General features: G+C 35.7%; 1 protein-coding gene across 1 annotated transcript in view; it reads right to left on the bottom strand.

Moving 5' to 3' along the window:
• Window positions 1-16,540: 16,540 nt before the first annotated feature.
• Window positions 16,541-23,980, bottom strand: part of crhr1 (corticotropin releasing hormone receptor 1) — a 225,860-nt gene continuing 218,420 nt past the window's right edge. The window contains exon 15 of the transcript XR_012400935.1: window positions 16,541-17,106. The gene's annotated coding sequence lies outside the window, so the exon portion shown is untranslated. The remainder of the gene's footprint in view (window positions 17,107-23,980) is intronic.

Below are 23,980 nucleotides of genomic sequence, written 5' to 3'. Positions count from 1 at the left end.
GAGAAGTTCGGGGGGCGTTGTTGATTTTACATAAAGCTTTTGGTTGGAAGCTCGACTCCGCTCATTTTCGCGGCTCCTCCTCTGGCTCCATCAGACAGTCCTTCTGCGCATGTCAAGGCTCCAATTTCAGCAGTCTTTTGCGACAGTTTGTGCCCATCAAGCAGGCGTTTTGCCCTCAAGGCGTTCAATGGAAAAAGGGGCTGTCGCGTCGTCCATATTTTTTACAGTCATTGCTTCAGACACTAGCAAAGCGAAGGGGATCACAGGATTGATCATGATGCAAAGATGATGATCACTGAAAGATGGAGATTCGGCTGTGGGGAATAAAGGGTTAAAGTTCATTTTCACAACAAAACTACAGTCTGGCCAACCTAGTGCTGTGTTTGCGCCTTTCATTTATACTTTTTCGTGGGATTTGCCATCGGCTGTTTGTTATTAATGGAAGGAGTAGCAAAGTTTTTATATATGGGACTTTGTCAGACTTTGACAGGGAGTTTGTCATTAACTGTTACAGTTCATATGAACCAGTTTCTTCCTCCGGTTCACAACATGTAAATGTGTAACACTTTATTTTGATGGTCCATTTAAGTATTAGTAGACTGTCTGCTTAATATCTGCTGATACTGCTCCTTCAACAGACATTTAACGAACTATAAGAAACTTTGCAAGTGCATGTCAGCTTACACTAACCCTAAACCCAACCTAACAGTCTACTTATAATCTGATGAGAATTAGTTGGCATGTAGATGCAACGTAACTTAAATTCCACAAACGAACCATCAAAATAAAGTGTGACCTGTAAATGTGACCTCAAAAATAGCAGAATGATCACCTTCAGCCATGTTCATTTTGTCACAATTGGCAGATGTAAAGGTTATAAATGGAATGTTCCACAAATGCACCTGGAATTTCATGTAAAAATAGCAGCAGGGCTTTTAATGGATGTATAGTTCTCATAGCATCTGTGAGGTCCTCTTCTGGGCTGAAGTTTATAGGTGTGGAGGTGCCGTAACATAACTGGCTATTTTTATTTCTAACCTGCTCTACTATAGCCCGGCCAGAAATAAATCAGGTAAAGGTGACCCAACAGAGGACAAAAATATAAAGCTTAATGTGGTTCAGTGAGGAACATTTATGTTGTATACCATACTATACTATGCCTAATACTTTTATTCCACTAATACATTTTTATTTTTATTTTAAAGTTATTATTAATATTCTCATCATTATCATCATCATCCTTCTTCTTCTTCTTCTTTTTATTATTATTATTAAGTAATTTTATTATTAGTATTATTATTATTTATCAACAACAACAACAACAATAATAATATTAAATAATAATAATAATAATAATAATAATAATAATAATAATAATAGCTTGACAATTAATTAATGCAACAAAAGAATAAGGCATAGTACAGTATGGTAAAATGGTAAAAGTTTACATTTTATTACAAGTTTGACAACAGAGAATTCCTTGCAGCTTAATATTAGTAAGACACAAGAAATGCGTTGTGGGAAAAACAAAATACCAACATTTTGTGACCCATTGCTAATTAACGGGGAGGAGGTTGAACAGGTGAGTTCTTCTAAATAATAATAATAATAATAATAATAATAATAATAATAATAATAATAATAATAATAATAATTCCTTACATTTATATAGTGCTTTTCTGGACAGTCAAAGCACTTTACATAATGTGGGGGGAATCTCCTCATCCATCATTAGTGTGCAGCATCCACCTGGATGACGCGACAACAGCCATATTGCGCCAGACTGCACACCACATACCAACTGATTGGTTGAGATGAGACAAAGTAATGAAGCCAATTATGATAAGGGGATGGTTAGAAGTCCTTGATAGACAGTGGGTAAATTTGGGATTTTTACAGACCACAGAGAGTCAGGACTTCGATTGAATGTCTTATCTGAAAGATGAAGCTCACTGAGCAGTATAGAGTCACCTTTACTATACTGGGGCATTAGGACCCACACAGGTTGCAGGTTGAGCGCCCCCTGCTGGTCTCACTAACACCACTTCCAGCAGCAACCTAACTTTCCATGTGTTCAACCGTGCTTGGCTTCAGTGGGTGACCATGTGAGAGTTTCAGAGAGCTAGCTGCCGGCTAGCTAAACACTTAGGTGTGGAAATTGACTTTGAATTCTCTTTTGAGAAAAACTCAGATAATGTTTTTAAAAAGGCTCAGCAGCGGTTGAGTTTGTTGAGAAAACTGAGAGAAGTTTTTATATTGAGAAGAACATTTTGACTGTCGTATATGAATTACTTATTGAGTCTATCCTTAAGTTTAATATTGCAGCCTGGTTTAACTTCCTCTCTGTTAAAAGCAAAAAATAAACTTTTAAGTTTGATAAATGTAGAAAGTAAAAAAAAATGGTGAGAGACTAACACCAATCCCTGATTTATTTATAGCAGCAACAAAAAGAAAAACCTTCACTATCGTGGAAGACTCTTCCCAATCTTTACATTATTCCTTTAAGTTTCTTTTTCTGGTAGTCTGTTTTGCAAAAATGGGTAAGTACAAAAAGACATTTATTCCCACTGTCATTGTTAAAAAAAAATAGGATTTAAAAAAAAAATAGTTGTGTAAGTATATTTATGTTTTGTTGTTGCATGTGAGCCTATGTCAAAAGAATTGTATAACCCTTGTGGGATAGACAATAAAGTTCGTTAAATTGAATTATATAATGTTAACAATAATATATTTGCATTGAGAAGAACAATACAAGTCATTGGAGAAACAAAATTTAAAGGGCACATAGTTTACCCCTTTTTAATGATTAAATATTAATATTATGGTTCTTCCAGCTGCACCTTAAGATCACAGGGAGCTTCTGTGACCGCGAGAAATGCAAACAGCTGAAGTTTAAGTCAGATGCAATGAAAAATACACATGTTTGCAAACCTACCTAAAGTTACAAACAATAATTCCGATTAGAGCGATCATGTGATGAATGAGGATCTTGTTTTGAGCTCAATGAGCTTTACATCTAAAAAGAGAGCAAGGGTGTTCCTTTAGTGATATCTCTTTGACTCACACGCTGAAAATGACGGACGAGAAACAACAAACTGAGGATATAGTGATGCGCGCCTGTCAATAAGTATTGGTGGGCAGGGAGACCGCACTCCTACGTCAAGTTGCGGTCGCTCTGAAAACCGAACCACCGTTTTTATGTTGTTAAATTGAAAAAAAGGACTGGGTGTGTTTATATCACCCCAATATTAAGGTCTTTACACTATACCTACACACATGTCTGTCCAAACAGCTTGAAAAGTAGATTTTTCCCTATAGGTGCCCTTTAATACAATATTAAAGTAAAAATGTAAGATAACAATATTTATTATATTTGATATGTTGATCTTATATTTAGTTTCTGAAATAAATAAAATAATTAAAGACTTTACAAAAAATGTACACATTATAACTTCCACCGTCAACAAATAAATGAATCACTCACATTGCCACTAAATGTCTGTTCATGTAATGAAACAAACAATAAATGAATGAATGAATAAATCAATGAATAAAATAATGCACAAATAAATGTATAAATAATAAATAAATAAATAAACAAATAAATGCAGAGAAACAGAATCATGTTTTTCAAAAAATCCTGTCATGTTTTTAATCATCTTTATTAGAAATGAAGTCATTTTCTGAGACATTTCTGATTTTAGCCTAAACAATGGAAATCAGACCACTGCTTTAAACTATAATAGAAGTATTTAGCTCTGGAGAGCATACGTATTTGTTTATTGGCTTTGAGAATGTCTAATTGCTGCCAGCTTTTTACAATAATCTAATAAAGATGAATAATGATGTAGTAAACAGGAAGTGTGCATCCTTCTATCTGGCAGTCTTGAGGGCATCGTGCCCTTAGGCAAAGTCATGACGGTACTCCTAACATCGAGCAAGGACAGAAGGACTGTTAAAAGCTCCGCTGCCACATTACAGCATGTAAATTTGTCACAAACGCCAACCGTGAGCTCCCAAAGCTGCCATCGTCTTGTGCTATTAAGTGAATTTATGTGAAAAATGCCACATCTTTTAATTGTTGTGCATACTTAATGGGTGACAGTAAACTGTTTATATGCGATCTTCCTCAGCATTAAGTTGACAGAAATATCGTCTTGTAACATGGGTCAATTTAAATTGTTGTAAATCAAAGTCAGATTCACTGGATTAACCATCTGTCACAAAACATCCAGTTCATAACGCACAATAGGCAAATTCCAGAAGTAGATTCCACATTCATTTTCTTTAGAGGAAATATATATATATATATATATATATATATATATATATATATATATTAAATAATGGAGACCTGACAGATTCAGAGCTTCATTAATTAAATATGGGTGATTCTAAAACTGTTTGTACATTTTGTGTCTCCTTGATAAACTTATACTATAAAAAAATGTAATAAAAGAGTTTTGAATAACAAAAAAATATCATAGAGTAATTAAAAAAAAATGTTTGTATGTGTATTCAGGGACTTTTGTCTTAATTATATATTCTCCAGAGATGGGAAGTAACGCAGTACAAATACTTCATTAATATACTTAAGTGGATTTTTCTGGTATCAGTACTTTACTCCACTACTTATTTTTCAGACTACTTTGTACTACATGCATTTTTAAATCGGGGTCATTACTTTCATTTTAATGTGTTTTGTGGGACGACCTATATTATTTCTATTTTTTCTATTGATTCAATCTTTTCTTTGTCATTGCGCTCCTGCATGCTGCTTTGTGGGCTTTTTCAACCTTCGATCGCGCACGGTAAGCATGTTTATTAAGGCTGATTTATATTTCTGCGTCAAGCGCACGTGTATGCTCCGGTGCAGCCTACGCATTGATTAATAGCACTCGTCGTGGCCGTTGGCGTTGCTGACGAGCACCTCTCAAAAAATGTCACAACGATGTGTAGCGCAAGCTCTGGGATTGGTTGGCTAGGTAGTGATGACAAGTGTGGGTGGAGGTGAGAGCCCCGCGAGCCCGATGGAGTGATTGTTTACAAGCGTGGAGTCTTGTGAAGGAGCTCCAGATGGAAATTGATGTTTTGTGTTTACCTTATGATTAAATTTGTTGTACGTCCGCCTATTCCCGCCTTAAAATGAGCGAGTTTGAGCCACGTGTACAATAAAGTAGTGTTTAGAAAAAAACAAACAAACACCAGCGGAGAAACTCAACACAGAGGAACATAAACATCTACTGCCCTCTCGTTTTTTCGGAAGTGTTATTGTTCTGCAAATACAAACAGCGTGCAGAAGTATAAATGCACGGCTATGCACATTGCATGCGTCATGGGTCATGCTGATCACTCGAAGCAGAAATATAAACCAGGCTATAAGCTTACCATGGGAATGGCTTAAGGTGCACGTTAGCGTCGTGGATGGCCACGACGAGAGCTATGCGGCCATGCGCCGGAGCATTCGCGTGAGCTTGATGCAGTAGTATAAATTAGCCTTTATGTGGATGAGACAGAGGGAGTCCGCAATTATTTGTCATGTTTATACTGGGTAATACGATGCGTTTTGGTTGATTGGATCACAGGTAAAACAAGAGACACATTTCTGTTCAAATCTGGCAACTTTTGACCATGTTGTACTGTACTCAGAACTCTTAATCTACTACCATGGAGGGAAAAAACCTATCAATCATGTGCTTTTTTTTGTCAACATTTGAACAGTTAGTACTAAAGCAATTCAATATTTGTTCAATTATAAATACATTATGCAATGAATTTTATTTCCTTTGTTTCCAACAAGTTCATATTTCCAAGTACAGAACATACTGTATACTGTTACAGTTTTAACATGTTTATTATATACACTGTAGTCTTCATTTAAATTTGTTAGATTGTTGTTAGATACACATTTTAGAACATCATAACTGTTTTTATAAACTGAATTTACACTGGTTCATTTATAAATAAAACATACACAATGCTCTGAAAACACAAACAAATCATTTGAGCTGCATGACTGTTGCTGCTTGAAGAAAATGAAGCAGCTTTAGCATAATGAAAAAAAAATTATTAATAAAAAAATAATAGTTAAAAACATTCAGTTTTTATTTTATCAAAAGAAAAAAAAAACTAAAATATGCTTTGGGCAAAATTAAGTGTTAAATTTAAGACATGTATCAGTCATTGTTGGACAATATTGTAGAATGATGTTGTTTTGCTACTTTGCTGTTTAAATTTGGCAAAAAAGAAAAAAAAAGAAAAGAAATGTAAGTTATTTTGTATAGATGCATACATGATGTGAGGTGTAGTTATCGTGAAACTAAAATAGGTCTATTAATGAATACTTAAGTACTTGATTCAGGTCATACTTCCTTACTTTTGAGTAGAAAAGTGTAGTCAGTACTTCAAATTTTAGTCGTTTTAAAAGTTAGTATCTGTACTTCTACTTGAGTAAAGGATGTGTGTACTTTTGCCATCTCTGATATTCAGCTTCAATTATCATAAAATAATCAAGTCTAACTTTCATCTCTTTTGTGTTTACTAAATAAAACATCTGTATGAAACATATTTTTCTCTGTTCCATATTCCCTATACCCCTAAAGCCTTTTGTACCTACCCCTACGTTCTGCAGTTAAAATAACACAGCCCTCCTTTTAAGGTCAATATTATTAGCCGCCTTAAGCCATATTTTTCCCAGTCGTCTACAGAGCAAACCTTCGTTATACAATGACATACCCAATTACCCTAACTAACCAAGTTAACCTAATTAAGCTAGTGAGGCACTTTAATCTGAATTGTCATCATTCATTCATTCATTCATTTTCCTTCGGCTTTGTCCCATATTTATCAGCGGTCGCAATAGCGGAATGAACCACCTGTACCTGTTATCATGGCAAAGATTAAAAAAAATATATATTATATTTAAAAAATATATTTAGGGAGCTAATAATATCAAATATGTGAAAAGTAAGCCTAATACAATTAAAGGCTAAAATTATAACTTCATTCAAAGTACTTTACAGATTTTGGGGGAATCTCCTACAGTGTGCAGCATCCACCTGGAATATGCAACAGCACCAAACCTCACACTAGCTTGTTGGTGTAGAGGAGACAGAGTGATGAACCCAATATACCTTTAACCTTTTCAAATAACATCCTGAGATTTCCACCAAACACATGTAGTCAGGACCTCTATTTAACCTTTCATCCAAAGGCAGTACTTACTGACAGTATAGTGTCCTTATCACTATACTAGAGCATCAGGACTCACAGAGGCTGCAGTGTGAGCACTAACACTATGAAAACTCAACGGCAGGCCTCACTAACACCATATCTGGCAGCAACCTAGTTTTACAGCTTTATCTCATGAGGAAATAAAACTATTTTATGTTTTGTTAGTTTAGTGGCTAATTTGTTTGAATTCGTACAAGTTCAGTCGTATGACAATGTGTGATTTTTAAAAGGAGGCATGGCACCAAACTCCAACCCTAAACCCAACCATCATTGGGGGGAGTTGAAGCAAATCATACTAAATTGTACAAATGAGACCGTACGAATTCATTCGAATTAGCCAATAAATCAAAAAGTTACAAATTGCTGAGATAGCAAATTTTAGGTTTTCATGCATATTCTCATGTAGCTGCAGGGAGCTATAGTTGCGCGATAAACAATCAAAAAGCATTCATAGAAAACAGTATGCGACTTTCTTAAAGTGAAATCACTTGCTCTGGCGGGAAACTCTGGAAGGCATGGAGGAATGTTATTATTGTTCCCTCATTAATTTGTACCAAATGTTTAGGCTACAACAACAGTAGATTATTTTGTCAACACTGTTATTGTGGTATTTATGGGAATTTCTCATTTACTTTTTTTTAAGCTCTGATATCAGCGGAAATATGTAAAACTTTGATATCTGGTTTGATGTTAGTGCACTAATTTTAATAAAATAATATTGAGAGTAGCATGTGATTAAGCACGACTGGCTGCTCATCTGTAATCAGTAACTATCCAATCAGATTGATCCAAGTTTACAATAAATGGACCAATTTTTTTACCTACTGCCCTGTCTTCGTTTTGGAAGAATTCCTTCTTCCACCCTATCTCCTCCTTTTCCTCCATTTTTTAAGGGGAGCTCTCGAGACCCACCTGATTTTAGACGCCCTTATATGTTTATTGACCAGGTGGGAGCCTTGGGCTCAATTATCTCAGAGCTAAGCAATCTCGCCCAGGACAGCATGCCAAACCTGCTATTTAATGCCAAAATGTCAACTCATTTATTGTCAACTTTGTTTGTTGTTTTAAAAATTACAATTACCAGTTAGTAACTAAATATATAAAATATTATAGATTTTAAAAAGTGCACAAGAACTGCTTTGATTACGAACAACTTTAACAGATCAATTTTATATTTCTCTATTATTTTTGAATGAAATTGAATTCAATGGTGCTCCACCAGAAAAAGCTGGTTTGCCATCTCCAGGTTAGAGGAAAGACCTTACGCCAGATGGAAGAGTTTAAGTATCTCTGGGTTTTGTTCACGAGTGAGGGAAGGATGGAATGTGAGATTGAAAGGCAGATCGGTGCAGCGGCAGCAGTAAAGCAATCAATGTACCCGTCCGTTGTGGTAAAGAAGGAGCTGAGCCGAAAGGCAAAGCTTTTCGATTTACTGGTTAATCTACATTCCTACTCCCACCTATGGTCATGAGATTTAGGTCATGACCGAAAGGACAAGATCTCGGATACAATCCGCTGAAATGAGTTTTCTTAGAAGGGTGGCAGGGTGCACTCTTATGGATATGGTGAGGAGCTCTGACACCCGGGAGGAGCTCGGAGTAGAGCCGCTGCTCCTTCACATCGAGAGAAGTCAGCTGGGGTGGCTCTGGTATCTGTTTTGGATGCCTCCTGGAAGCCTACCTAGGGAGGTGTTCCAGGCATGTCCCACTGGAAGGAGACCTCAGGGAAGACCCAGGACAGGCTGGAGGGACTATGTCTCTCGGCTGGCCTGGGAACGCCTCGGAATCCTCCCAGAGGAGCTGGATGAAGTGTCTGGGGAGAGGGAAGTCTGGGGTTCTCTCCTAAGACTGCTGCCCCCACGACCCAGACTCGGAAAAGCAGCAGAAAATAAATGAATTAATAAATGGATAAATGCATGAATGAAGTTGTGTCATTCATAATGGCTCATCATGACATTGCAGTTCTTTCCCTCAATAAATCTGTTTAACTCACAGTCTTTTGTCTGATTTTCATACATTTCCTTTGCTTCAAATCAAAAGACACAATTCTCCTAATAGCTAGTTTTGTTCATGGCCTAATAAATACAAAGACCTTTCTAAAAGATTGTATGGGGGAAAGACAATATGATCAGAAAGCAGTGCTGCTGAGAACGTGGGTGGGTGTTAATGCACTTTATTGACTCCATCACAAATGACATCTGAAATAAAACAGAAGAAGCTTTTATGCCTCTCATTTTAGTTCTCAGCACAATATGCTCATTTTGTACAGTTTGATGTTTGCTTAAGACTCCAGGTTAAGATAGCATCAGTTAGACAGTTTTAATGTGACTTTCAAAATACATTACCTCTCCATTTAGTCCTACACAGCATTCTCCTGTGAAAGATCAATTAAATGTTAAAATACTTATACGCATGCAAATGAGTACACGCACACAGGCATTGGAGATGTTACACAAGTATCTATTTAGCAATTCATTACATCTGTACTTTGATTTAAGAAAGTTTTTCTGACACTCTACTAGCTCTGGTCATGCTTAATAAAAGAAACCACAATATTCATGATCATGGAATTTATGCCTTAAAGTGTTCTTCTCTTCTGCCAGTCAACATTATTTTAAAGTTTTCTGTAGTTTTCCAGGGGTCTTGGGTGAGCTGTACGTGTTCAAAAGCAATTTCTTTTAGCGATCTATCAAGACTTATTGAGGTCATTGAAACGTGACCCTCTGACCCGACCTTATACGTAGCCTGTGTGGGAATTTATCCAGATATGAGCAAAAATGGAGAATTCCAGTGATCTGGTACAAATGTCACGGAAAAAACCCTCTTATGAAATGAACTTGGAGATATGCAGGGGTCTTCAGTCCAAAAAAAAAAAATCTCATGAGTTGAGATTTCATAGCATTTGAAATGTTAAGCAATCACTGTTTTGTTTTAACAAGAGAGGTTTACTTTTTAATTCTTGATTGGCGTAATTTATGTATGCATTGAGATAAGCTGAGACAAACTTTTGCAGGGTTTCTGCAGGTTACACCAAGTCGAATTTAAGACATTGTTTTCAGATCATGAAGAATGAAATTTCAGACATATATGAGGCTATACACCAAGGATTCTTTAATGGCTCCCTTTTTGGTTCTGAAGAGTTATTTTTTAGCTACATATTTTAAATAATGTGTCAAAACAGACTGTTATAATATTATTATAAATATAGTTTTGCTAAAAGTTTTATTGGGATGTATTGTTGGTGATTGGATGTGTGTTGGATCCACTGGGTAGCTTCAAATAAACAAAGGAAAATTAAGACCTGTGAATTAAAGACTTTTAAGGCCTAAAATTTAGTTTTTGAAATTTAAGACATTTTAAGAAATCTATTTTAACGATCTATGCACAAAGTCTAAAGTGCAAAAGTGCAAAAGCATTAAGGGCATGTCCAAATCCACTTTTGCTATTTTAAGGACAGAAAAATATGATTTGCACAGAAGCACATGGTCTAACAAGGTTGTGGATAATCTCTTAATGAGTTATGGCTGTGTTTTGAGTATAACATGCATTAAACAAATCAAATTCTGATCTCACACTCGCTTTAAGAGTCACTTGCTATATTTACATGTTGCACTTTGTAAGTGGAAAAACAGAATGCTTCACTATCAAAAAATGGTTAACCAGACCATCTGTAGTGGGAGGATAAAGAACAAGCCTCCTCCATTTGACCTCTTAACCTTCTCCTAACTTTACTTTTACTTTTTACTTTACTCCTTTACTTTCGTAGATGAGGAAACAGTGTTGTATAACAAATATAAACGTGCTTATATTAAAACAAATATAAATATGCATATAATAAATAATACTGCTAATAATAATAATAATAATAATAATATTATAATAAAAATACAAATTGTCATGACCAAACTGGAAAAAAGCCCCATGAAGGAGGCATGGAGGCAGTGGTTTTTATATTTATGTAGAAAGTAATCATTTTTGTAACATTTAAATCTTAATTTTTTTTTGTGTGTGTGTGTAAAGATATTTGTGTATTGCTGTACATCCCGTGTGTTTGAAGCGTTTGAACCTGCAAAAAGATACAACCAACGTGCTGGACTTTAGACCAGCTTTTACTTAGTCAATAGATTTGTCTATTTCAGTTTCTCTAAATAGCAACATGCCAACAATGCGCCTTAACACACCTCCTTTTTAGACTGGAACACCCTTGAGTCAACAAAGTGGCACAAATGGATTTGCTATTTAAACATTGTGGTGCAAAACATGAAAATTAGGGTTGTGCTGGTCTGAAAATAGCAACAAATCGCGTCAAACAAGTCTTGCGCCTTATTGCGCCAGGTGTATGATAGGGCCTTAAGACTTAAGACCCTGCAGTTACTCTGTTTTAGTTTGTGTTATAACAGTCAATTCTCAGTTATGTAACAAAAAGTCAATAGCATTTGTTTTAAATTGCAGCAATATTTCTAAAAACTGAGGTTATTTAAAGGAACTCAAAAATAAAACTTGTGTTCTTATTTAGTCTCTTTCTCTCTGCTACAATTTGTATTACGCACATCTGGCTTTTTTTGGGAGTGTTCTTTTGGGAGCATCACAGCTGTGATCACTATGAGCTATCATTATATGCCAAGAGCTGTGAGCATTCATGTCGCCCTGACAAACAAACAATAATAAAAAAAATTAAAAAAAACGGGTTTGGTTTGACACAAAGGCAAGTAAACGGCTTGCAGATATTAGTAATGAGAAAATGTAGGCAGAAAAAGACTGCAGATTTTTTTCTGCTTCCATTTGGTATATTTTTCCATTTAATATGCTGATGACACCCTGGCAATTTCCAGGACCATTATGGTTATTGCTCAGAAGCAGATTGTTTTCAAAAGCATCACTGTAGCTGTAATCATGCAAAATAAATCCACCCAAACACATCAGGTTAAATAAATAAAATGTCCATATCCATTTATGCATTTTGCACTAATACATTCTGATCCTGCAGGCATTCATTTAGTTTCAAATGGAATCTGACTTTGCTTGATACATTATTATTATTATTATTTATGCAATGCCAATGTTTTCAGACTTTTTTTTTGTGTGTGTGACAGGAATAGTTCACCCTAAAATGAACATTTGCAGTTGATTTAATCACCCTCAGCCCATGCAATATGTAGGCGACTTTCTGTCGTCAGCAGAACCCTATAGTTGATTTGCAGCTGAAGTCGGGATGGTCCCTGGTGATTCATAAAAGTCAAGCCCAAAGGTGCCATCACTTTAAGAAGCAAAAATGCAGATACAGGCAAACCAAAATGAATCACCGCGGCACCATACAATATACTAAGGAGTTGAAGCAAAACCATTCATCTGTGCAAGAAACTGAACACAATTAACAACATTATTCAACTGACAAATGTGTTTGAAAAAAACAACAACAACATGTGCTACGGCAACTACGGTTGTAACTATTACCAACGTCGACAGAGACAAATTATTTATGAAGTGTTAAGAAATGGTGCAATTTTGGTGCAATTCTACTTGGGAAACATGGGGAGAAACTGGAACTAAATACACGGACTAATCACACAAACACAGGTGAACATGATAAATAGGGAACGAGGGAGGGAAACCGAACAAAGGAAAACTTGATAACAATGGCTATATTTACATGCACATGAATAATGTGATTATTAACATTTATCAGAGAGCTTAATCACAATATAATGTTTATGCTCCAGGATCTAAGCTATTCAATCCTGTTTACATTCAATTTCCATTATTACTCCATAAGAATTGTGCTTAGCATTGTTATTCACATGCCTCACTTCACAGCACAAATTATGGACTTAAAAAGAACTAACCATTGTTTTAATGCAATAGACTTTTATATGGTTGTATCCCATGTTTTTTTGGTGCCATAATAATGTGATGGCAATGCCACTTTGCACTTTATCAGCAATTTGGAAAGTTTCAGAATGACATGCATATCTTTTACAGGGCCGTGTGAACTTGTTGGCGACTGAATGAGTCCAGAATAGTTTTCTGTTCATGCACTTGACCATTGGAGGTGGGAATGTACAAGTGAAGCAGTTGTGCGAAGTAAAGTCTTTGCCATCGCAGGCAACAAATGCACAGTAAAATTTGTTTGTATTTATTCTAGAAATTCATGATACCAGTGGCACTTGATTCGGTTAAAGTGCCAAATGAGGACCAAGCAAGACAGTGAACTACTTTAAAAGTACATTCCACAGATGGAACACTGTATTGACAAAATTCTGAATGCTTACTCATATTGGTCAGAACAGCAATAATGTGAATAAGTTGTTTATAAGTGAAAAAAGTTGTATACTTCGATTAAAATTAGCATGTGCCACCTATATTTATATGATTATGCTTACAGCAATTACGTGATTAATCACAATATTTAGATTTAATTATTACAGTACAAGAGATAAATTTTAATTGCAATATTAATTACATTAAGATGATCCATGTAAATCCTCTATATCTGATGGTCCATATCTACACTAATTCATATAAATTTAAAAATGGTATTTTCGTCTAAAACCATCCACACTGAGTAGGTTTACATAGAACCAATGATCTGATTTTAATATGATTAAGACAATATTTTTAAGAGTTTAAGATTTAAGAGATTAAGAGTTGATAATGTAAACAGCAAATTTTGAATACCTTAATCCTACTAAGTGAAGTTTATTTATAAACTAATTTTGAGAAGATCAAGGCTTATGATTGATTGCGGCTGGTCTTGCATTATCCAATTTATGATTTACCAATTAGACGATTCCTAAGTCTTTATTAATATACCTAAGTTCATATTTATAGTCATAATCAAACTAAGTCATAAACTAAGACATTGAATCGAAATCGAATTAAGACATGTGGAATATGCCTATTTTAGTCAGCAACAACTTTGAGTAAACCTTCTGTATCATTTGAAGAAAAGCAATTTGAAGCATGTACAAACGAACGTTAATCTTTAACAATGCTGTCCAAGTATAGAGGTTCTAAAAGAACTGCTGTATATTTTCATCTACTATTTTAGATGAAATGATCACATGAGTAAATAATCTAAAAAAAAAAAAAATTCAAAAGCCTTCATTTTCACAGTCCACACAATAATGCAAAAATGCCATCTTCAAGTTTATCTTTTGAGATTTTTCAAAAGGCGTTGCCACAAAACAAAAAACATTCTATTGTGTCCATTGCCTCAGGTGACAAACTAAGGCTGCTTTCACACCTTTGATTCGAATTCAGTTGTTCTGAAACAGGGATTAAAATTGTTACAATGTTGCTCTTTGTTCTTGATGTGGTTCGCTTTCACACTGCAAAGTTTCTAAAAGGAACAAAAACAAGTCATGAGTTAGTAAACTCTCCTCACATTGGTCAGAGTTTCAGGGTTTATATAGCAGAGTCCCGCTCAGTTGTCGGGGGGTGGTGGTTTGGTGGTGTTTGACAGGGTGTGCGTGATGTGTCTGAAGAGAGAGGAGGGATGCGGTGTGGAGGGGTGAGAAGGGTGTGCAACATATTTGAGGACCAGGAGGGAGACGCGCGATTACTGGGGGATTATCACTCGTTTGCGGGCATCCGCGAGTCTCTGCATTTGCGGGAGACTCCCGAAACTTCCGGGAGAATTGGGATGTCTGAAATGACCTCCTGCCCTACTCATAATTCTCTCTTCATATAGCCGTATGCCTATTACATATCCATAAAACACTGTGATATAGCCGGGCTCGGATGGTTTGTGATCGTTTTGCAGTCACACTGCACTTTTCTCCCCATAGACTTCCATTCATACGCAAACGAATGCGTCGGACTTTTCACTGTTTCACAGTTCGCTGCATTGGAAAGTTCAAGCTTAGTGAACTCTGACTAGCAAAATTGCATCACATGATTACGTGAGACCAATCAAAGATCAAAACATGACCCCTCTGGACAGAAATGTAAAATATGGACCAATCACTTGCTTTTTTTTATGTCTAATCATATTGTTTAATCCTGCCCCTTTTCACAGCGCCGTACAACAGAATTTTACACGCACAAACCCTAACCAACCGAGGCATAAGTTCCAACCCTAATTAAACACATGAGATCAAACTAATTGAGTGCTTTAGGTTACTTTACAGTGCAAGGCAAGGCACACTTAAGTCTGTTGAAGCAGGGCTGGAACTAAACTCTGCAGGACAGCTTCCCATCAGCAATTGAGTTTGACACCCCTGGCCTAAGTGGACAATAAGGGGGGTTATATCTTATGTGTTTGTATTAGACAAAAAAAAAAAAAAGAAAAAAAAAGCAGAAATGAAAAAAAAGAGAAAAGAACTTTATATAACTTTACATCACTCTTTGTCTGGAAAAACGTAGGTATTACAACACTGAAAAACATGACAGCTATTACACAAGAATAGAGAAAGCATGGGGAATTCCCAAGGCAGGTGTTTCTCTGTGTCTATGATTTTTCCATGCTTGAACCATTTAAGCAATCATCTCACTTACATTTATTGGGTGTTGCTACTCCAAAATACCAAAAAACATCTCTGTACGCAGAACAAAAATGCTTTTAACAGCTGTCTAACAACATAAAATGTGTGCTTGTTGGTTTGGCCTCTGTGCTAATGTGCTGTCAGTGATGTCTTCACAAATGAAGCCTTTTAAGGTATTTTTACACCTGTAGGGCATCTGAATGCACTTGTCTAGTTCATTTTAGGTGGTATTTGTTACAGATAGTCTCAGTTGTTAAGTATGCAAGGCAAAGATTTATTCAGCGAATGATTTCGCTGAACTCTGTCACCTTTAAAAAGCAACGTAAAAGAAAGAGAATATGTACAGGAAGCTTTATGAAAGGAGTGTCAAGGAAAGCATTTCATTATAATGAAAAACACCTAGGGAATTTGAGCAGGTAAAATATCGAAGAAATGCTATTTTGAACCTTTAAAGCCAGATAAAAATACCCCTTTCACTCAAAACACAGCATTTCTATCCCCTTTTAAGATAGATTAGATTTCTCCTAACCTCACATTGATCTGACTCAGATAGCATGTTATTTTAGAGCTTTAGAGGATATCCTGAAGAACATACATCAGCATTTGATTACAGATATAGAGCTCGTGTGTCATGCAAACCTATAGAAGGCGTTCACACATTTTTGTAGAATTACAAAAACATGAGGTAATCACACACTGAAAGGATTAAAGTCTTTTCAAGGAACTTGATATCTTCAAAGTAACGTGATGTTCCTCTGAACAAAGATTTATAGTAAATTGTAATATTTTAACCCTGGAATGTGAACAAGTGACACAAGAAAAGGATTTAGAAAAGAAAAACAATTTAATGCACATCTTGATCAGCACAGTACTATATGCCTTCAACATATGACTTTACTCTTTGTGTAGTTGTAAATATAAATTTCTGTACAGTTCCTAAATTCTCTCAAACACAGAATCAGTCATAAAACGAACAGAGGAACAAATGAGCAAAAGTAATAAATAGAATGTTCTTGAAGCACTGCAGAAAGTGACAGAAATTGGTGGCAAAGATTGTCTCACAGAACCACGAAAAGCAGGACATACAAGATTACATTATCTTCACACATTCTGGACATTAATGTTATGGATATATTGATATGAGTCACATGTGGCCTCGTGTTTGCTGACCTATTTAAATAGTGAGATAAATATATAGATTGTTTTTTTTTCTGTGCCGTAAATGTATAAATAAATAAATTCTTCTTTTTACACTTTCACATCAGCGACTAAACACAACAGAAATACCCGAAAAAAGATCACATATTGACATCGTTGTCACAAATACAGAGCTTGTACTTGTTCAGACCTTCTGTACATTTCACAACTTTGGAAGAACTTCTTCTCAACCTCTAAAAATAAAAAGAGAAAATACATTTTGCAAAATTTGTTTTCTTAATCAGCTTTTTTGTGTTGTTTTCCAGTTTTATATTTATACAAATCCTAACCCTTATGCACTGTTGGGGGTGTTTTCATCCACTCTGGGGTGATTTTGAGTCTTAACTGGCAATAACCAATAACTTTTTTTTTTTTTTTTTTTCTAGCGGGATGATATTTGGTGACAAATTTTGTTGACACACATTTTGAGAAAATGTTTTGACATTTTTAAAGACCTTAATACATTCTGGGCAAATTTAATACCCTTTTGTTATGTTAGGGATGAAAACTGCTTGTAAAAATGCATCAGATAAAAAAAAATTTCAAATTATTTTTGCATTAATCTGTTAATCATCAGTCCTGATGAAAACTACTAGATTGCTTAGAAAAGTACAGAATTTTAACTCTTTAATTGCCAAATTCATAAATGATGTCAGTGATTTGGTGAAAACACACACACAAAATGACGTATTCTCAATAGAAAAACTAACTGTTTACTGGATTTTTAAAATACCTTTAATAAAAGTCTTAGACATGTGAAACATCATTGCCTTTGGTGCATTTTTTTTATTATTTATTTAAAACTTTTTCACCCTAAATTACTGTTGGTGGCTGTTTTTGCCCAATTGACTTCCATTATAACCACAGTTTTTTAAATTGCACAACCATGACAGCATATAATCATGCATTTACGATTGTTGGTGGTTTTCCCTGTTGGGAAGAGGTACAATTTGTAATATTTACTGTTGATCATTAGTTGGCACCATTAACCCTTTAGATTAGAACCCCTGTGCAAAAAAAGCTTAGTTAGTTTCTGGACTTTATATGGATATATGGTAAAACAGCAAATTAGTTTAGTTTAGTTTAAACTTTATTGTCCGTTCTGCTTGACACAAAAAGGAAATTTTTCTTCAGCACTGGATTTAGGACAACAATTACAAACATACACCAATGACACAATAACACTTACCAACACTTTAACACAATTAAAGTGTGTGCATGTGTGTAAGAGTGACCTTTGCGCACTTTACCTTGATGTGTCTGAGAAAATCAAAATATGCATCTCAGCTGTCAGAACTACATGGAGTAAACAAAAACAAAGACTGTATTTATGCACCATCAAATGTGGTTATAATGCAAGTCAATGGGGCAAAAACAGCCACCAAGAGTAAAATAGAGAGAGAAAAAGAAAATCTAACAATGCATAAAAGCCATTGTTGTTAGTAATTGTTCACATGTCCAAGACAGTCCTAAAAGGTAAAAAAAAAATAAAATAAAAAAATCCAGTCCACAATTACTTTTAAAAATATGACATTTTGTGCATTTTTTTTCACCAAATCAATTACATTATTTGTGAATTTGGCTATTGAGTTAAAATTCTGTAATTAAAAAAATAAAAGAGCTGAGGTTTCATCAGAGCTGAGGTTAATTAACAGATTTATGCAAAAACATTTTATTTTTTTAATCTGATGCATTTTTACAGCAGTTTAATTCAGTGGATGTTTTCATACTTAACATAACAAACGGGTGGTACATATGAACAGTGCACAAGGGTTAATTTGTGTTTTAATTTAATGTATCATAAGATATTAATCGGAAAACAAGGCCAAAAATAATGATAAAGAAAATGACTTTCAGTGAATAAAGGAAACATAGACGAACACAGAGACCAGTGTTGCTTCTCACAGATATATTCTAAAATCAAGCAAAAGCTCACTAACACAGAAATGACAACACTAATAGAAATGACTGAACTAATACTGAGAACGTACAACTCCAACTGGATGATGCGGCGGCCAATAAATCTGATACAGACACTGACCTTACCAAGAATGGTGAGTCTGAACATTTTTATCTTTGAGCCATAGAAGGTATTTGAGTAATGGGCAGAGATACAGCCATAAATCGACAGCAGAGAGTTGTTTTTAGGCCTTCTTTGAGGCACACCGGAGGAGCACAAGGCTTTACTTTGGATTATTGCATATGGTTAAAGGGGTAGTTCAAGCCAAAATGTACATGTATTCACTTTTTACTCACCCTCACATGGTTATAAACTTTTAGGAGCTTCTTTCTTCAGTTAACCCAAAAATATGATATTCTTAAAGGAAGCTGAAAACCTGTAACCATTGACTTCCATAGTAGGAAAAAATACTTTAGCTATCCAGAATTCCATCTCTTCTTTTGAGTTCAACTGACCAAAGACTCAAACAGGTGTGTAACAAACGAAAAGAGGTAAATGATGACAGAATTTTCATCTTTGGCTGAACTATCCCTTTAAGGGTATGGAAAATGAGGGGTTGCTTTGGAATGATGGTCACATGAGCCTTACACAAAAGCCAAAAGGAAAGCATGATACAAATTAAATGAGCACTGAAGAGTTACTACTACTCACATGCCACAAAACCCAGAAAAAAGCTACCACTATTAAGCTAAAGTGTGGTTTTCTAAAGTACTTTGAATGACTACATGCCATCTAGGGAGTTCTGGGTGGTTGCTAGATTGTTGTTCACTGGCTCAAATCGAAAGCAATGTGGTTCGGGAACCTCCTAAAATGCAAGTATGGGATATTTTGTATTTGTTTTATCACCTAAGAGAAAATCAAGAATGTCACTTACAAAACTGTCAGCACACCAGGTACTATCGCCTGAAATTCACAGATTGAATCAAATCTACTCAAACAAACAGAACAACATCCATGGAGCCATGGCGGTACACTTGTTTTTTACACTATGAATTGCTTACAGTACATAGGTTACGGTTGTCTGCATATAAAAACGGAATACATTTATATATTCCACCAGCTTGAAGGATGCCTTCAGTTCTGAGAAACCATTAAGAGGGCTATATGTAGAAATCTGAAACGCTTGTTATTAGCAACACCAGTGGCTGTTAACCACAGCTAAAAATAAATGCTGTTACAATAGTTCAAACAGCTGGGAGCAACATTTAGATTAGTATGTAAATATGTGCTGCTCTTTTCCTCTCATTGTCAAAATAAATACAAAACTAAAATGGCAGCCGTGAGTAAACAGCAGTTAGGAAAGCTTTTGTTTACAGCTTGTAATAGCTTAATATTCAAACTAGTTTAAAAGTTTAAATAGATGGGTAGATTGATAGATAAAGTGTTTAGCATGTTAGCATGTTGTAGCATAGTATGGGTAAATATTGCTATTGTTTGTTTTAGCACATTGTTAGCCAGTATTATAGCATGTGTTAGCATCCTGACAGCATCTTAGCATACACACAGCTAGAATGCTTAGCACATTACTCACATGTTTTCTAGTAAGTGTTAGCATACACACAGCTAGCATACTTAGCACATTAGATGTTTTCTAGTATGTGTTAGCCTACTGGCAGCATAGTAGCATACACACAACTAGCATGCTTAGCACATTACTCACATGTTTTTTAGCATAGATATATACACTAGATGTCGCCTGGCCTATTGTTGTCTATTGGACGGAATGCGTCAATAGCGCCGCCATCTTGCTACAGGGTAGCGCTCCTTTGAAATGAATGCGGGACCAACGTACAGTGGAGGACTGTGGCCATCCAAAGCCAGAGATATACACATATACACATATATCTATGATCGGGAGTTTTCCTGGATGTTAGTATGCAATTTTTTATTTATTTTTTTTTTACGAAAATTATAATTGTACATCACTTTTCTACATTGATGGATCAGTGACCGCACGGGCATTCCTGACAAAAAGCTTGTGTTTGTGTGTACAGAAATGTACTATCCACCCTCCCTGTTAAATTTGATCTAATCATGTCCTGAAACACACCTCCTCTCCTGCTTTCACTTCTCATACTGACGGAGGGAGCGATTCGTTTGTGAATGAATCCCCCGAACGACTCTTTCACTAACGTTAGCCGACAATAATACAAGTTTCTGGCAGCGCAGCATCTCATTGTCATATTTCTTTTGCATTGTTTGCTGATTTTATTTAACAAAACTAGCATAAGCCGAGTGTTTAATGCGAGTTGGAGCTTCTTTGTCTTATGGTGAATACAGTGACTGTTATCATCAATAACGTTACCTGATTAGCACAAAAGTTCAGAACATACAAAAACAGAAAAAAAACTTAATATTACCTATGAAATGTTCTGCCTTTGTGCTTTGATTTCTTTGTTTGCTCGTTTCTACACCCGTAGACAGCGCTAAAGTCCTGCATCTTCACGTAATAACACTGTCTTGACTAGTGCGGTTGAATGACATTTGTCCTGGGAGCACTGTACCAATGTGGCGGCGCTATTGACGCATGCTTAGGGTCTCATGCGATATCTAGTGTATATATCTATGGTTTTCTAGCATGTGTTAGCCTACACACAGCTAGCATGATTAGCACATTAGATATATTCACTAGATATCGCATACGCACCCTGAGCATGCTTCAATACACAGTAGCCTACAGTGCTCCCAGGACAAAAGTCATTCAATCGCACTAGTCAAGACTAAAGCCAATCTGAATATGCTGGATTTTGCGCTTCATACGGTCGTAGTTACAAACAAACAAATAAAACAAAGCATAAAGGCAGAACATTTCATAGGTAAGATTTCGTTTTTTCACGTATTTGTATGTCACAAAAGTCACGTTATTAATAATAACACAGTCACTTACTGCACTGACCATAGGGCAAAGTAGCACCAACTCACACTAAATACTAGGCTTATGCTATTATTGTTGAAAAAAAAAATTTGCAAGCAATGTAAATGAAATATGACAACAAGACGCTGCGGTGCTAGTAGTATTGTCAGCTAAGTGAAGTAACGGCTAGTTTTTGAAGTAATGTATAAGGGTGCCTGATAACAGAACATGGCCTGCGGCTCAATGTGCATACTGTCCAGCCTAAATTATTGCATATTACAAACGTTATATACCATTTAGGTCAGAAATGTGGATATGCACATTGAAACGTAGGTATATCAATGGTTCACACGAGTCGTTCATAACAGAGATTCATTCACAAAAGTTCGCTCCCTCCGTCAGAAAGAGAAGTAAAAGCAGTAGAGGGGGTGTGTTTCAGGACATGGATTAAATCAAATTTAACAGGGAGGGAAGATAATACATTTTCATGCACACAAACACATGCTCTTTGTCAGGAATGTCCATGTGGCCACTGATCCATTGATATAGAAAAGTGATGTAAAATGATAAAATTCGTAATTAAAAAAAATGCATACTGACCACCGGGCAAACCCACGATCATAGATATATGTATATATGTGTATATATCTATGGCTTCAGATTGCCAGTCCTCCACTACACCTTGGTCCCACATGCATTTCAAAGGAGCACTGTATTAATATGGCACTATTAATGCATTCCTTCCAATAGACAACAACAGCTTAGGCGATATCTAATGCAAATATCTATGGCAGCATGTTAGCATGTACACAGCTTACAGTTTTAGCACATTGTTAATGTTTTTATCATGATTAAACTTGATCACAAAGTCATGATGTTTTTTTTTTTTTACTTACTGTAATAAGTTAGGCTTGATTCAAACTTAATTTTGTAAATTTATGCAAGACTCAACATTTAATTTAAGCAATAATACTTGAAAATATGTGTACTTTTACTTTTCAAGCTTTTAAAACTGTCAATAAAAGTCACTTTGTTGAATTGCAGTTACATTTTAACACCAACATTTGTTAAAGCAAAGATCAAGATTCCACAAATCAATTTGAAAGAGTGAAATACACAGTAAACACTAGTGAATAACAAGCTACAAGTAAGTGCTAGCTTTACAAGCAGTGCTAATAAAAATCAATTAACAAATCAACAATTCTTACATATAGCCCCCTTGAACCGGCATCCAAATATGCTGAAACTATAAATGGCACTACCTTCAAGAAATGACTTATTAATGGTTTATAAATGATATGCATGACACTGTATGTTTTATGTGTACATTATAGCTACTGTTAGACACCATTAGCGCTAATGGACACTAGAATATGGCTCCAGCGAACACCCAAATCACTATATATTTTACTAACTGAGCTTTTTTAGAGGATAATGCTATGCTGTAATATTGTATTGTTGTATAGACTGCACACATACTGTTTCCAGAGGGCTTTTTTTTTTTACAAGTTGCCTCTCAGGTTTGTATACTAAGTGAACATTTGAGCTGTTTACTGTCAGATCGCTATAAATAGTGGGGTGAAGGCTGATGGAGTGTGCCTGAGCAGTGCTGTGAAAGTCTTCAGGCTCATGATGCTAAATCAGATCCCTCAGGTGACACGATTCCACACACACACACACACACACACACATATACACACAAGCAAACAGATCTGCTCGGCCTAAATAGTAACTTAAGCGTCTCTCATTTCTGTCCGCATCACATCCATCACTGTCTGTGTGTGGAGTTTAGCTTTTCAGCATCCAGCTATTCTTGGTCTCTCGCTTCTGTCTTTTCATTACTGGGATACTTGATTGTGATTGGGCAATCGACAGAGCAGGCTTTTGACCGCTGAACTGCACATTTGATCGTTTTCCCTGAAAAACCAATTTCCTACAGTGTGTTAGTTCAACGGCACTCGGCAGACCCTTTCTTCTGACATAATCAAATAAGTTCAGCTCAAATCAATATTTCATACCCATTTGTTTCTTTAAATGGAAAGCGGTTCACTGATAAATGAGACAATGTGCAGTCAGATGGTCATTTACTCAAAATGAACCCCTAATGACTGGCTGATTGAACATTATCTACTACATATTTTTGTCTGTCGGTAAATGGTGTTGTGCTGTTTGTAAATTGATAGCATGCCTGCAAATCAATGGGATGATTTGTTTTATTTTGTTATAGGATCTTCCATTATTGCTGCAAATTGAG

The sequence above is a fragment of the Danio rerio genome, chromosome 3 (genome assembly GCF_049306965.1).
Source record: "Danio rerio strain Tuebingen ecotype United States chromosome 3, GRCz12tu, whole genome shotgun sequence".
Taxonomy (NCBI): domain Eukaryota; kingdom Metazoa; phylum Chordata; class Actinopteri; order Cypriniformes; family Danionidae; genus Danio; species Danio rerio.
The sequence above is the reverse complement of the archived record's forward strand: the minus strand, read 5'-3'. Positions and strand labels throughout refer to the sequence as shown.